Source organism: Martes martes (assembly GCF_963455335.1).
Source record: "Martes martes genome assembly, chromosome: 7".
Taxonomy (NCBI): Eukaryota; Metazoa; Chordata; class Mammalia; order Carnivora; family Mustelidae; genus Martes; species Martes martes.
The window spans coordinates 5,461,590-5,478,908 of record NC_137894.1 but is presented as its reverse complement, the minus strand read 5'-3'; positions in this window follow the sequence as shown (position 1 = coordinate 5,478,908).

Sequence of the window (17,319 nt, the reverse complement as noted above, 5' to 3'; positions counted from 1 at the left end):
TAAAAAAGGAAGGAAATCCTGTCACATACTGAACACAGAAAAATCTTGAGGACATCATGCTAAGTGACAGAAGCCAGTCACAAAAAGACCAAAAGTGCCTTATTCCACTTATACTGAGTATCTAAAGTAGTCAAATACATAGAAACAAAAGTCAACGGGAGGTTGTCAAGGGCTGAGGCAAACGGGAAATGGAGAGTTTTTGTTTAACGTGTACAGTGCTGGTTTTGCAAGATAAAAAGGTTCAAAAGACGTGTTGCACAACAGTGTGAATATATTCAACACGACAGCACCGTACCCTTAAAGATGGTTAAGGTGGTAAAGTTTATGTTATGTGCTTCTACCCCCCAAAGAAAACATTTTAAGCCATGCAAAAGAAAAACAGATTTTCTCGGGTGAGTCCCAGCTTTGCAAACTACTGGCCCCAAGGGACCCTGCACGGCTGCTGGAAAGAAGAGCAGCATTCAGCCGGGCTGTGAGAGACAGAGACGTCTTGGCTGGGCAAAGCGGTGGGGGGTGTTGAAATGGCAGGGATTCCCTGAGAAGCAGCATCACTATCACCAGAAACGTTCGTCATGATGCCTACTGTGTGCCTCGGTGTTCTCTCACCTAATCCACACACCAGTGAGTCTACGCGGGATGGGGGGGGGCACTACCAGGGCCATTTTACAGCGGAGAAATCAAGTGGCAGTTTAGGGGGAGCTGGCGAGGGCACCGGTCTGCCCCGTGGCATGGTTCACGGAGAGATGACGCCGATCGGAAGGGAGGAGGCAGAACGTCAGAGGTCTTGACAGCAGGCGGAGACATCACACGAAGCCGTGGACATGCGGCGTCATTGTAGGTCCTGGAGCAGAAGCGCGCGATTCGAGCGGTGCCTTTAGCAGGTGAGTCTGGAGGCGGTGTGCAGGGAAGACCAGGCGGTGCCTTGCACGAGGTGGAAACCCAATCAGTGCCAAACGAGGGACAAATGCGTAACAAGCAGATGAGCAAAGTGGGGGTGCAAGGCTGGGGTCAAGTGCCCCAGTCTCTATCTCCCCCGCCCCCAACACTCCTGGGGCCTCTCCTCAGGAATGACTCGTATCCCTGGCGCTGTGCGTCTCCAGGTACCTGCTCTGCTCTGGCTGAGCCGGACCAGGTGGGACCAGGCGTGGGGGCGCCTCCCATCCCTGCGTGCGCCCTCTGCTGGAGGCGCCTGGCCTGGCACGTGTATGCTGGCCAGTCTGGGCACGGAGCCTCTCCGGCTTTCATTTTTTATTAGAACGATGGGATGTCTTTTGAAGCCTCGATGATATTAATGACAGCCTAAGGTTTCAAAGAGGACAGTGTTCTTTGTCTCGTTGGCCTCTGGCCTCCAGACACTCCACCTTCACCTCCCCTGCGGAAAGGATTGAGTTCTCAAGCATTCTGGACTCCCTCCCCCATCTGTGCTCAGCACTGAGCCTCAGCACCCCACCCAGCTCATGCTCAGGGGGGCCTAGCAGGCAGAACCCTGGAGTTCCTGGTGGGTGATGCTGGAGAATTCTAGAAATCGATCTAAAATTGAACACAGGGTGTACGGACTTGCCGATTTGATCTGTTCTCCTTCTGGACGCAAGGCCCCTACCGCCGCCATTGTTTCACCAGATACTCGGTCCAGCCAAGAAGCATCCAAGCTTCATCTCTCTCTGTATTTATTGGAGGGGAAGGTACTGGAGCAGCGCGCAGTGTCTTGCTCCTGGCCTTGTTCAATCCAGATGTCAGGATGAGAAAAATAACCCAGGACCCTGGAACACACTGGGTCCCCATGATCAATGCGCTTTTCTTTTTAAGATTTTATTTATTTATTTGACAGAGAGAGAGAGAGATCACAAGTAGGCAGAGCAGCAGGTGGGGGGCGGGAGGAAGCAGGCTCCCTGCTCAGGGATCTCAGGACACTGAGATCATTACCTGAGCCGAAGGCAGAGGCTTAACCCACTGCGCCACCCAGGTGCCCCTGATCAGTACAAGTTTTCCTCAGTGAATGTAAATTACAGCAAACTGCAGAAAGAAGGGCCAGACCTCTAAATGAAAGGTTTCACTCTATGGCTGCCTAGGAGGGAGGTTGTGCCGAAGTCATCTGCATAATTTCCCTCTTTATCCAGGAAAGATTTCCACTCTCGATGCATGAAATCATGTTGGTGTATTGTGCTGGGGTTTACACTGCCAAAAAAATCTCTGAAACTTGAAAAAACAAAAATAAAATTGGACACGGATGACCGTGACAATAGACTCCTGCCACAGTAGAAAGAGGTAATAATGTCTACGGCGACAGAACTCTTCCGAGGAGGACCTCAACCACACGGAGCACTGTGATGGGCTCAAGCGTGGGGCTGTGGGGTTTGCAAACCACCTTCAACAGCCGACACCTGGAACCCTGCCTACTGGGCCTTCCTGGCATCCACGCAGCTCTCTGCAGACTCCTGAGGCCATGGCTCCAAGCCCTGGCTAATATCCCCTCTGACTGCGAGAGTCCCCACTCTGCCATTCTAAGCCAATCAAGCAGTATTAAGTGAAGGAAGACAAGCACCTTTGAAAATCAGATTCACCCTTGGAGGGTCGAGTGTTCATTTCCGAATCAACCCAGGCTGGATTCAGGGGTTCCAGAGTTTCTGATTTGTTTCTCCTCTTTGGGGAATAAAACAAAACTCACGGAGATGGAAAAGGTGCCAGGAACCACGCTAAGCGCTTGACACATGTTTCTCTTTCTGTCTTCACAGTAACACTCTCATGCCCGTGAATAAAGGGAGACTGAGAAGTTCATAAAAGATCGGCCCAGTGTTTCCCAGCTGGAGGCTAGGATTCAGGTTCAGGTCTGTCTGATGCCTAAGTACCTAGTCTTGCCTCCTGCGTACGCCCTTCGCCCACGCTGCGTTTAACAGCCACACCCACCCCAATCACCTCCTCCAGCAAGAACCCAGCCCCAGCCGGATTCTGTGTTGCTGCCTTTCCCACCTGCTCGGGGCTTTAGGCCGGCTGCCAGAGGACAACTAGCGTCTGCTGGAGCCCTGGGAACATATGTGACTTGCGTATTTGCAGGTACAGGTACAGGCACAAGCCCATCCTCCAGGGCATGAAACAGACATAGAAAACGTATGTTCGGGGCACCTGGGTGGCTCAGTCTGTGAAGTGTCGGACTCTTGGATTTCGGCTCAGGACATGATCTCAGAGTTGTAAGTGTCAGGCTCCACACTGGGCATGGAGCCTGCTTAAGATTCTCTCTCTCCCTCTCTCCGTTTTTCCCCTGCTTAAAAAAAAAAAAAAAAAAAAAGGAAGGAAGGAAGAAAGAAAAAAAAAAAGGAAAAGCCTGTTCAAAGTGTTTAATGTGCATTGGAAAATGGCAAGACCCAAACCATAGACCGTTTAGTCCATCTGGGCCCGTAAGAGGATTCTAGGGAATTTTAAAAGTGCGTCCGCCTTCCGCCATTTCAATCCCCACATCCATCCTGTGAAAGAGACAAGCGTCAATACCCTCATCTCACGGAGAGAGCACGAGGCTCAGAGAAGCTGTGACCCGTGCAAGGTCGTGCAGTTGAGGAAGGCATCTCCGCCCGAGCCAAGGCGATGCGAGTTTCTGGAGGAGGACGCGCAGGCTGGGCCCCGGCTCTCCGACACCTGGGCCAGCGCTGCTGGCATCCCGCTCCTGCGGGAAGATCTCCAGACAGCGCCATCGCGCAGAGCTCTTCCTCCCTCACACGTGCTGTTTTTCTCATTATCCTTCCTCCTTTCGCTTCTCTTCCTTGTCTCTCACCGTAAATTACATCCCTTGTCTAAGGAATAATTAATTCCGCTTAAATAAAGATACCAGCAGCCTCGTTGCTGTGCCTACATAATGACGGACCATCACTGGGAGAGCCGGCCTCTGGACACACTCGAGCTGTACCCCGCTACTTACTGAGCTTTAAACAACGTGCCAGGCAGGTGCACGCCCTAGCTCATCGCCTCCTCACACGCTTCTGAGACAGGCTTCCGCCTGCCCATTTTACAGATGGGGTAATGGAGGCTCAGAAAAGTCACTCGTCGCTTCTTCAAGGTCATACAGCTCATAAGTGACGGAGCCAAACTTGAACTTAAGCCATCCTTAAAGCTAAAGTTCATGTTCTTTAGCCCGTGACTCCTGCTGAAGAGTAGCCAAGCCATAGCCACTGTCCACCTTTTCCATCTTTAGAACCTTCCCCGTTAACAGTAGGCTTCATTCAGCGTCCTCAGGGGAGCCCAGGCTCGGAGATACCTAATGATAATAAGAACCATGATTTCCCCTCATATATCGGCTGCTTACTTTAGGCATGATGCTTTTGCCCCACGAATGAGGTGGATACTGTTATCCCCATTTTACAGATGGGATAACTGAGGCTCAGTCACTTGCCGCGCCACATAGCTTGCAAGCCGTGAGATGAGGTTTTGGACCCAGATCCGGCTGATGCCTTTAACCGCATTTCTTCCCTCTGAACAGCCAGGCTTACTGCTCTTCCAAAGACGGCACGAATTCTCTCTGCCTCCCGAGAAGCGGCAGGAGAGGCCAGTCTGGTCAGTTTGGATCAAGAGACTCAAAACACCCTGAGTTCATGTCTCCTTGGTTCTGCCTGCGGGCTGGCTGCCTTTGCCTGCAGGAGAACTGCTCTGGGCTTCAGGCCGGCTGCCAGAGGACAGCCAGTGTCTGCTGGAGCCCCGGGAACATATGTGACTTGCCTATTTGCAGGTACAGAGCAGACTGAAGCTCGGAATATTTAAAAACGGTTCCTTTTCTTTCAGCAAGACACGTATGCACTGTTCATCCTGCAAAGAGAGGGAGAAGAGCCGTGGGCTGTGATCCACAGCGGGGGATCGGTGAACCTGCCATGAGGGTCGCCAGTGCAGAAGAGCTGACTGGACGTGAGAGAGGGAGGGAACCAATAAGGACCCTTTTGGTTACCAAGTGACCGAAAACCCAACCCCAACTGGTTTAAGCCAAGTGGATTTAGTGGTTTATAGGGCAAAAGCCCCCCGTATCAGTGGAGTTTCCCCTGCAGCCTATCAGGGGATCAAAGACTTCTCAGCTCTGCTCTCCTCCATGTTGGCCTCACTTTCTGGTCATGGAAAGATGGTGGTCACAGCTCTTACCCTCTCAGGAAAAGGGGAAGGCTAGTCCCACAAAACTAAGAGAGTTTCGCTGGCTCTAGCTGGCCTGACTCGGCTCAGCACGGACACAGGGAAACATGCTGTGTTGGTTGGCTGGGCCTGGGCCTAGGCCACCTTTAGGTGAGGTCAACACCCGCCCAGACTTGAACTTAGAGCGGAGGAGGGGTGGTGCCCTCCAAGCAGCATTGGGGAAAATCACAAGAAGCAGGAGGGAGGGGTTTGGGGGGCGGTTGCTGTTGGATGTCACAGAGAATGGGAGAGACAAAGAGGGTTGCAGGGAGGAAGAAAAGAAAGGAAAGCAAGTCTCCTTGGGGTGAACAAATTCACAAACAGATCCACAATTTTGTGGTTACAGAGATATGCCAAATAGCTTCCAGACAGATTATGCTCCAAAAAAATCATTTGTAAATCAGTTTCGAACTCAGCACATTTTTACCCATGCGGGGAGAGGGGAGGGGGCATATTTTATTGTCAACTCCCCCAACTTGCCTAACACTGTAAAATACAATCCATAATATAGTGGAAATGCTTGGCTATTTGCAATGAAAAACAGAAAGCAAAGCTTACAACAGTGGGTGATAAACAAAAAAGATTTTGGATCTGAAACCTTGTCATTATTTGCTGCGAGTGCTGATGCCTGAGAGAAAGGACACTAATTAATGAGCACGAGCTAGCAGATGGAGACTCCTGTAAGGATCTGAAGGGGGCTTCTCCACCTTCCAAGGACTCAGGAGGTTGGCAGCAGGGCTCCCTGTTAGGCTGAATTTCCCCTCCCATGTTATGGTTTTCCTTTTTCTTGACGTAGGTACATCAAGGAGAACATTCGTCTGACATCTTTTTTTACAGGGGTGTCTGGAAGATGCGGGTCTTCGCGATTTTGCACCATGATTTGGGCCATTTGGGGCCCACGAGTGGAATCCAAAGGAGATGGTCCCATTAGCTGTCCGGGTGGTGGTTCTGCAGCCTCAGGGCAAGAGGTGGTAAGGGGCGGGGTGAGGGGGGGGAGAGGTGCTGGGAGGGAGGAGAGCTGGCTACAGGGGGAGGCTGGACCTGCAGGAGAATGACCCGGGCTTGTGGGAGGAAATACACAAGAGAGGTGCTAGTCTCAGCCCCAGGGGCGTTCAAGTCCATGTGTGGCTAGCCCTCAGGCTTTCCCCTCTCTGACCACCTAGAAGTATGGGGACAGCGCCCCAGCTGAGCCTACGCAGAGCACCATCCCACCCCTGCCCAATGGCCCGGGAAGGTGATTCTCTCCTGCGTCTGTTTCTCCGAGAACAAGATTCTCTCTCCTTTCCCATGTGCTCTCTCCACAGTGGCAACCATGTCACAGAATTTCTTTGCCTAAAACACGAATCTGATCCCATCCTTTGCAACCCTCCAAAAACCTTTCAAGTTTGCCCGGGACCGACAGCAGCATTTCTTATAGCCTTCCGTGTATGCCTTTGAGCCCTTATTCTTGGGTCAAATAAGTTTAAGAAACCCTCTATGGCATATACAGTCTTAGAGAATCCCGACACATAATGACAAAGTAAAGGCTCCGAGGAATCTTTCAGTAGAGGACCTGTTTAGATTTTTTCTCCATCAATCCTTTGCCCATTCTGGCACAGACGACCTTCTTATGCATTGTCATTTAACAAACACACTTTGGAAATCATTGTCTTTTTTTTTTTTAAGATTTCATTTATTTATTTGACGGAGAGAGAGATCACAAATAGGCAGCGAGGCAGGTGGGGGAGGGGGAGCAGGCTCCCCGCTGAGCAGAGAGCCTGATGAGGGGCTCGATCCCAGGACCCTGAGATCATGACCTGAGCCGAAGGCAGAGGCTTAACCCACTGAGCCACCCAGGCACCCCTGGAAATCATTGTCTTAAAAGATAAAGCCCAGAAACTCTAATAAAGCATGGTGAGCAACGGGCAGGACGCCTGGACGCTCCCTAGAGATCAGCATAGTGATGGCCATTCAGCCACTGGGAGCCCTTGGGTGAGTTTTCTAACCTCTCTGTTTCTCTTTCCCCATCTGCCAGACAGTGCATCTTCTCCAACACTTAGCTCAGTTTAATGAGCACCTACTACATGCCAGGCATATTCTGAGCAGTGTCCGTGGTAGAACTAATTTGGTCCTCACAGTAACCTAAGAGGTAAGGCTTTTATTGCCAGTTAGCAGATGATGAAATTGAGGCACTAAATGAACTTGTTGAAGGTGACCCAGCCAGCTGGAAGTGATGGTATCTACCTAACAGGGTTTCACAGAGCATGGGATAGTGTAGCTGCTTAGTAAATATGGTTTTTTATTTTGATTTATCCTAAGAGCGATAGAAGTCCATTAAAAGGGTTTGGATTGGGCACCTGCATGGCTCCGTCAGTTAAGCATCTGCCCTCGGCTCTGGTCATGATCCCAGGGTCCTGGGATCGAGTCCCACGTTGGGCTCCCTGCTTACCCGGGAGTCTGCTGCTTCTCCCTTCTGCCTCTCTCCCCCCACTTGCGCTCCTGCTCTCTCTCTCTCTCTCTCTCTCTCACACACACAAAAATAAATAAATAAAAGGGTTTAAGTCATTAAGAGAATATTTTTTGAAGAATAGGTCAGAGGGGTCCAGAGTGGACCCAGAGCGGCCAGAGGCTGTCACAGGGGAAGGACATATTGGCAGCTGAACCAGGCCCATGGGAGAGGAAAGGCTGATGAGTGCCTGAGAAGTCTTTCCATGGTGAAATCAACCACCTCAGCGAGTAATGGGCATCAGGAGCGAAAGAGAAGCAACGGCAGTTTTCTGGATGACCCTGGATGGACGGTGGTGCCATTGACAGGAGCCCAATGTGGGGACAGGTTTAGTATGAAGACCAGAAGGGGATGAGGAGCTCTGTTTTGGACAAGTGACGTGTAGAGACCGTGTGAGTGGAGATGGCCCGCAGCCACGAGACCCACAAGTTCATATCCATGAACCACTTCACACCGATGAGAGGTCAGGCCTCTGGAGAATGATAAACCAGCCCCCCTTGGCCAGCTAGCGAGCCTTTTACTATGCCTGACCTCCTGCTGAGCACCTCGCTGGCTCTCCCACTGAACCCTTCCCCCACCACCACCCCTGGAGCTCTGTTCTTTTTTTTTTTTTAAGATTTTATTTATTCATTGAGAGAGAAAGAGAGAGAGCGTGCTCGTTTTCGAGCCAGTGAGCAAGCAAGAGAGCACAAGCAGCAGAGGGAGAGGGGGAAGCAGGCTGCCTGCTGAGCAGAGAGCCTGATGGGGCTCGATCCCAGGACCCTGGGATCATGACCTGAGTGGAAGCCAGATGCTTCACCAGCTGAGCCACCCAGGTGCCCCTGGAGCTCTGTTCTTATCCCCAATGCACGAAAGTAAAAAAGGAGTTTAGGAAGGTAAGTAAGTAAGTAGTTGGTAGACCTGGGATTTCAACCCAAGTTGTCCGGATCCAGAGGGATGAGCTGTCTGCAGTCGCACAGTGGACACACGGGGTCCACACACTGTCAGCGACACTAAGGATCCAGACACTGGAGCAGAAGGTCCCTGTGCGCAAGGGTTTCCACTCTGCTCCAAGAGTTTTAAGTAGGGAGCCCAACACACCGCTCCTTCAAGACACCACAGTCAAGACCTGAGCTGAGAACAAGAGTTGGACGCTTAACCGACTGAGCCACCCCAGGGCCCCTGCTCCGTGAGCTTTAAAATCCCTGTTTTCTTCCATCCTGCCCACCTCATCTCCTGGTTTCCTCCCAGCTCTGGAAAGCCCTAATGCCAACCTTTCCCCATGCTCTAGTGCTCAGGTGCTAGCAAAGGTCTCAGCTTTGTCTGATCCTGGCCAACCCACGGGATCTCCTTCCGCCCATACTGTGTCCTGTTGCAGAAAGGGCTGGAGGGCCGTGTGGGGGCAGGACAGGGCCACGCACTCCACAGGAGGGCAGCGCTGGCAAAATCTCCAGCGAGGAGCATTTGGGCAGGGACCCCCTTGGGCTGTGGGCTCCCCCAAGAGGGAGCCAGTCCTGGAGCCCAGAAGGGAAGCTAGAATCTGAACCCTCCGTGCAGACTTCCACTTGGGATTTATTTAAATGACTGTGAGCATGAACATTTTCTTGTCGTTTTGTTTTCTGGTTATTTTCTCCTGAGTGACCTGACTTATGGTATCTTTTGATCATTTATCTGTTGGGATTTTACAGTTAAAAAGAAATCATTTATACCTGCTGTTTATATAATTTTTAAAGACGGCTTTTAAAATATTTAGAAATGTCTAACACACTCTGCCTTTTTGTTTTCGTCACCACTTTACCTTTTAAAATGGTATAAGTGAACATGGGCATATTCTTGATGTAAAAAATTTTAAATTATACACTTCAAATAAAGGGCCCCTCAGCCCACCACCCTCCAAATGCTAGTATGTCAGTATCTCACCACTTCCTAGATATTTACACACACGGTATATTCACACAAAAATAGCTTTGTTTTGTGTACACGTTTCTTCCTTACGTGAACATTCTCCTAACTGCGACTTGATTTCTTCACCTTATAGATCTTGGAGATAATTTTTGTTTTCTTAACATAGTAAGGTTTGACTTATTTACATCACCCAAAATGTTCTTTTTACTGTTGATTTCCTCCACTGAGTCTAAGCTTAAAAAGTCATTTCTAGGGCCACCTGGCTGACTCAGTCGGTGCACCAGGTGACTCTTGATCTCCAGGTTGTGAGTTTGAGCCTCATGTTGGGTGTGGGAATTACTTAAAAATAAAATCTTGGAGGGCCTGGGTAGCTCAGTTGGTTAGGTGTCGACTCTTGACTTGGGTGGGCTCAGGTCCTGATCTCAGGGCTGTGAGATCGAACCCCATGACTGGATCTGCCCCCAGCGGGCAGTCGGCTTCTCTCCCTTCCTCTCTTTCTGCCCCTTCCCCACCCTCGTGCTCCTGCTCTCCTTCTCTCTAAAATAAATAAATAAGTCTTTTCTAAAAATAAAATTAAAAATAAACAAAATCTTTTTTAAAAAAGATTTTATTTATTTATTCGACAGTGAGAGAGAGAGTACAAGCAGGGGGAGCAGGCAGAGGGAGAAACAGGCTCCCCTCTGAGCAGGGAGCCCAATGCTGGACTCGATCCTAGGACCCTGGGATCATGACCTGAGCTGAAGGCAGATGCTCAACTGACTGAGCCACTCAGGCGCCCCTTGAGCTATCTATTTTAATCTATTAAAATAACTGCACATTGGGGCACCTGGGTGGCTCAGTGGGTTAAAGCCTCTGCCTTCGGCTCAGGTCATGATCCCAGGGTCCTGGGATCGAGCCCCATATCGGACTCTCTGCTCGGCAGGGAGCCTGCTTCCCCCTCTCCCTCTGCCTGCCTCTCTACCTACTTGTAATCTGTCTGTTAAATAAATAAATAAAATCTTTAAAAAATAAAATAAAATAAAATAACTGCACATCATTTAAATAAAAACAACACAAAAAGATAAGAAAAATAGGGGCATCTGGGTGGCTCAGTCCGTTAAGCAACCAACCTTTGATTTCGGCTCAGGTCGTGATCTCAGGGTCTTGAGATGGAGGCCCGAGCTGGGCTCTGTGCTGGGTATAGAAGCTGCTTACAATCCTCCCTCTCCCTCAGTCCCTCCCATCCCCCCAGCACCAGCACACTCTGTGTCTCCCTTCTTTCCTAAAATAAATGACTAATTAATTAAAATAAGATGAATAAAAAATAAAATAACTGTATATCTTTGCCCTAATACCACACAATTTTAAATATTATAATTTTCTAGTATGTTTAAATATTATAATTTTGTAGTATGTTTTATATATAGATCAGTTTCCTCCATCCTTCCTCTCATTTTACAAAATTTTCTTTGAAATTGTTCATATTGCTAAATGAATTTTATATTTTTTTTTGCAAAAGTCTGAAAAAGAGTCACATTTGGGTTTGCACTAAGCCATTAAATTCATTTCACCTTTCTACCTATACATTATTTAACCTTTACCCCAGGCATAGGATGTGTCTCTCCTTATTCAAGTCTTCTCTTAGGGGGGAAAAAAAAAGGCAGTTTTCTTCATTGAGAAAATGCTATATTTTGGTTTAATTTCTAGAACATGGGGTTACTCATGCCCCATAACTTTCAAAGACGTCCACCCTCCCCCCTAGTAAAACCCTCTGGACTGACAACTTTGCTCTCGATCTCTCCCTTAAATTCTTCCTCAATTCACTTATTCATTAAACCAGTATTTACTTCTAGAGTCCGCTGTGTGCCAGTTCTGTGCAGTAGGTATACAGCAGCAAGCCAAGCGGTTTTCTTAGAATGATCTCAAAATAAAACATTCAATTAAAAAAACACAATTATGTCAAAACAAAAAGTTTAATTAAAAAAAAAAAACAAAACCAAATTCTCTCTTCTCAGGAAGCTCCTATTCCAGGGGGGAGAGAAGAAAGGAAACAAGGAAGCAATTAGACATATGTCATATCAGATGGTGTGAAGCGCTCCGGGGAAAATGGAAACACAGAGGGGTGGGAGTGCGGGGCTTTGGAAAGTTGGTTGGGGAAGTCTCTCTGTCCAGGGTGCTTTTGAGCAGAAACCGAAGGAGGCACTTTAGATTTTCTCCTTTTGATTCTGTCACACAGGGAAATTTTTCTATCTTCTTTTTCCCAGAAAATTGCCTTTTTAATGGGAGTTTTCAAAATTTGTCAGCAACGTCCCATACTATCCTTTTAGATTTTTATTTTTATTTTTATTATTTTTAAAGATTTATTTATTTATTTATTTGACAGATCACAAGTAGGCAGAGAGAGAGAGAGGGAAGCAGGCTCCCCGCCAAGCAGAGAGCCCAATGCGGGGCTCGATCCCAGGACCCTGGGATCATGACCTGAGCTGAAGGCAGAGGCTTTAACCCACTGAGCCACCCAGGCGCCCCTAGATTTTTATTTTTAAAGTCTTTGTGCTTCTGTTATTCCCACCATTTCGGCTTGTGTTTGTTTCTGCTTTCTTTTCTTCATTACGTTTGCCCCATTGTATTATCTAGACCTCGTTTTTGCAAAAGGAACCGACTCAAAGGCACACGCATTAATTGGACTGTTTTCCATTTTCCTAATTTATTCTTTTCTGCTTTTTGCCTGATCTCTTCCTTCCTTATTATTTTTTTTAAGATTTTATTTATCTTTTGAGAGGGGGAGGGTGTGCACGCACAAGCAGGCGGGGAGGGGCAGGGGGAGAGGGAGAAGCAGGCTTCCCACTGAGCAGGGAGCCCCATGCAGGACTCCATCCTGGGATCCCAGGACCATGACTTGAGCAAAAGCAGATGCTTAACCCACGGAGCCACCCAGGCATCCTTCCTTCCTTATCTTTAGTTGGGGTTTTGTGTTCTGATATTTCTAAATTTATGTAGTGAATATTTTATTTGTTTAACTTCTTCTGATTTTAATAGTAAAATCATCTGAAAAGCTAAACAAATTTGGGGGGCAACTGGGTGGCTCAGTCGGTTGAGGGTCTGATTCTTGATTTCAGCTCAGGTCATGATCTCAGGGTTGAGAGATGAAGTCCCTCATTGGGCTCTGTGCTCGTGAGGCAGAGTCTGCTTGTCTCTCTCCCTCTGCTTCTCCCTCCACAACCTCCATCAAATAAATAAATAAATAAATAAAGCTAAATAAATTTTTGAGTAGAGGGGCACCTGGGTGGCCCAGTGGGTTAAGCCTCTGCCTTCGGCTCGGGTCATGATCTCAGGGTCCTGGAATCAAGCCCCGCATGGGGCTCTCTGCTCGGCGGGGAGCCTGCTTCCCCCTCTCTCTCTGCCTTCTGCTCTGCCTACTTGTGATCTCTCTCTCTCTCTCTGTCAAATAAATAAATAAAATCTTTAAAAAATTTTTTTTTTCTTTTAGTAGAACTTCTCACATACACCGTTGGTTTTCATAGATCTGGTTCGTCTTTGGGTTATTTTCCAAATTAACTCTTTATCCTTTTCTCTTTTATCTAAAAGCTATTCCGGAGAATTTTAAAGAACCAATTGCCATTCGTTTCTCGTTTCACCGTATTGTGAATGAAGGATGTGATCCATACGAGGTCTGTATTTCAAATTTACTGGGATTTTTCTTTATGGTCGAAAATTCCACTTTTAAAATTACTCTGTGGACTTACGGCCCCAGCCAACAGGCAAAATATCTTCAGGAGCTGGGGGGAAAGTGCAAAATGTGAGCAGGAAGTAAGCTTCAAAGGGGAAGTGATTTTGATACCAAGAGGACAAAGAACTGGCTTTTTTCTACGGTAACAACCGAAGGCCAGACTCTGTGCGAGGCCCTTTGCGTGTATTGTCTCATTCAGCAGTGGGATAGGACAAGGCTTCAGACCGGGAAACTGCAGCATAAGGAACTTCCTAAAGTCTGTTCCCCTGTTCAAAGCGTGTCCCCTGCTTGTTTCCCTGAGCTGATTCCCGCTTTTCTTTCAAGACTCATCTTAAACGTCACCACTTCTAAGAAAGTCTCCCCAAAGATAAGATCTGGGTCCTCCTCTTTTGTTCTTCGTATAAGTCATCACTAGTCTTAGCCGTGTCACCCTTTGTTGCCTGGGAGACCCCTGAGGGTGGTGGGCACTTTGTGGGTTCTCAGTAAATGTTTGTTGATGAAGCAAAGATTAAAGGCAAAAGCAGGAGACCAAAAAGAGAATTCATGTCTGAAGATTTGACACAGCAAAGCCGTCACCCTATGGTCCCTACCCCTCCCCAGTCCCTGCCGAGCAGGTGATGCCTAGGGGTTTATAGGTAATCATACTGACATTAAAAGCTCGTCCCATTTGCAGAGTGCTTTGCTGTCTACACAGCATTCTCTTGCAGGCGTAGTTATCTCGTCTGATCTCCAGGAACGTAGGTGGTCCTAAGCCCATTTTCTAGGCAGTGAAGCACTCCGAGACTGGGTCTGGCCAAGGTCACACAGCTGGCAAGCTGCCACAGCCAAGAGCTCCTCCACTCCATTTGTGGCCACATTCAAACTTGAACTCAGGTCCCTCCTGACATTAAAGCCGACACACGCATACGCACAAACACCCAGACACACATGCACACCTTGCCGCCTTGGTGAAGAGTATCAGTTCCTCTCCTGTCCTGCTCATCGTCATGGCTTCACAATGGCGTCTTTCTTTTCCAGACAACATGTTCAATTGATGCCTTAAAGGAAATGTGTGAGCGTGATCCCTGATGTTACATGCTGATTCTTTCATCCATTCTTATGGACAGTACACATTTGCTGAGCCCCTGTTACGAACAGAGCGGCAAGCACCCGGCGGGCCCTGGACACTGTGACCCAGGTGTAGGACGAGGAGGACAATTTGCAAGGTCCTTCAGGGCAGCCCTGCCCACAGTCCACCTGCCACGTCCAGGCCTGCCTCCTCCTCCCCCAGCCTAGCAGTTTCCACCCCGGCCCTCTTTATCTCCCTTCATAAAAAGCCCCATTCTCCTTTTGCACAATACACTTTCACAACAGATAGTCTATTCAACCCAGAGCCCAAATCATCAGCAACCAAAACGCTGGTTCCTCTTTCCTCCTAGGTCCTCGAACATTTCCAAGGGGGGAGGTAGAATTACATTCTGCAGAATTCACTTGCTGTTTGCTTGACTGTTTTCTCCTACGGAGTAGAAGCTTCTTGAAGGCCTGGACTGGGTCTTTTCGCCATTGACTATGGAGGGGGTAAGAAGCCTAGATTTTGCTCTCCAAATATCGGTCCTTGTTTAAAAATAGTATCACTGGGGCGCCTGGGTGGCTCAGTGGGTTACAGCCTCTGCCTTCGGCTCGGGTCATGATCCCAGGGTCCTGGGATCGAGCCCCGCGTCGGGCTCTCTGGTCGGCAGGGAGCCTGCTTCCTCCTCGCTCTCTACCTGCTTCTCTGCCTACGTGTGGTCTCTGTCTGTCAAATAAATAAATAAAATCTTTAAAAAATAAATAAATAAATAAATAAATAAATAAATAAAAATAGTATCATCAACATAGAAAGTTGTCAAATGCGCTAAGAGTCAAAGACGGAAATAAAAGTCACCTACAATTCCCACAAACAGAAATAACTTTTTTTTTTTTAAGATTTTATTTATTTATTTGCCAGAGAGAGAGAGAGAGAAAGAGAGAACACAAGCCGGGGAGCAGCAGGCAGAGGTAGAGGAAGGTATTGGTACTGGGCTCTGCTGAGCAAGGAGCCCAATGTGGGACTCGATCCCAGGACATTGGGATCACGACCTGAGTCAAAGGCAGACACTTAACCACTGAGCCACTCAGGTGTCCCCAAGAATAACTCTTTTAAACTTGTATTTCCTTCCTATTATTTTATATGTGTTTTGGGGGATAAATAAATGTTATTTATTTACACATATTTATATTTATATTAAATTTATATGTGTAAAACATATAAATATGTGTTTCAGGGGATAAATATGTATGTGTACATAAAATTGTACTAAAATATAATTCTGACACAGATCCAATTTTGTATCTTGCTCCCGATGTTACAAACATTTCCCAGGTCATTAAATATTCTTCAAAAACATGGTTTTTAGAGGTGGCTCACCACTAGTCTTGGTTTCTGCTCAGGTCATGATCTCAGAGTCATGGGATGGAACCCGACATTGGGCTCCGTGCTTAGTGGGGAGTCTGCTTGAGATTTTCTCCATCTCCCCCAACCCATGCTTTCTAAATTAATTAATTAGTTAATCAATTAAGTCTTTTTTTTAAAAAACATGGTTTTTAGGAGCTATATAGTACTACAGCAAATGTGCATACCCTAACTTCTTTAAAAATGTCCTCATTGTTGAATACTTGGGTTATTTCCTTCTCCTCCTTTTTGTCTGTAACTTTTGCCAACATGAATAACACTTTGATAAACATCCTTCACATGCATTTTTGTTCACCTTGCTGTCTTTCTCTCAGACTTCTAGAACCGAAGTTACTGAATCAGAGTAACTTTTAAACTCTTGATCTCTAATATCAACCAATTTTCCAGACTTCGTACTAATTAGCCCTCCCATAGCAATACCTGTCATCACTGTGGCTTTTACGTATTTATTTGTTTTTAACTGTTTGGTGACACTGGCAGTTTCCTGTTTATGGTCAGTGGCCGTGTTTCTTTGGGCATATTTTTATTCTTATATTTATGCAAATAAGGCCTGCTAAGTTACACGATGGGAATGAACTCATGGCAGACACGCACCCTGGGTCACAAGAAGGGGGTCGGGGGGCTGATGTACCTGTCTGATGTACCTGTCATTACTCCTGGAAAAAGAATCTGCAGGTGTCAGACGTTCACCCCATCTAGCCACACAGACTTTTGCTTTTCTTTGGGTTTGCTCTGGAAACCCTGGTTATTCCCAAATTGTGCTGCTATACTTCTGAGGATTTTGAGTCATTGCCCACCTTCTGTGGGACCCCGGTCACCACCCTAGTTCTCAGTGATTCTCTGCCATTTCTGGGTCTCCTGCCACTGAGCCAGTCCTTCGGGGGCCCCAGACGTACCTCTGCTTCCCATGGCTCTTTTTAGTTCAACCCCGGGGTCTGACACCCTCCACTGACCAGATTCCAGTAGGAGGTTTGATACTAAAAATCCAATATTAAATACTGCAAAGTGACCGTCATACTTTTTAAAAGGTCAGTTTTAAAAGGTTTAGTTCTGTCAATGAAAGAAAGATTTTAGGGGCGCCTGGGGGGCTCAGCTGGTTAAGCATCTGCCTTCGGTCCAGGTCATGATCTCAGGGTTCTGGGATTGAGCCCCGCATCAGGCTCCCTGCTCAGCGGGGAGCCTGCTTCCTCCTCTCCTCCCTGCTCATGCTCTTTCTTAAATAAGTAAATAACATCTTTAAAAAAAAAACACACACAAAGAAACAGATTTTAATATTCACCTGCTAATCTCCAAGCCATTACTCTGGTGAGCACATCAATTGAAACACCGGAAGAGCTGTGTTTCATCCCTTTTCTCAGTTTACAACATTCCTCAGATTTTCAGAGATGTTGGTTACCAACGAACATTCTGGAAGCCTGTGGCATGCACACGTCCTCCCTCAGGGAGACCACGAGGGTGAGTACACCTCATAATAACAAACCTTCCTTCCCATTTCGGCTCTTAGGCGGGGAACCATGGCAGGCCCTGGAGATGCCGCCATTGGCTGCTTCTGCCTCACCACAGCGGATTTCTCCCTCCCTGGTGTGAATCTGGAGGCTTCCTTCCTGGGCTGGGGCAGGTCAGGGCAAATTTGGC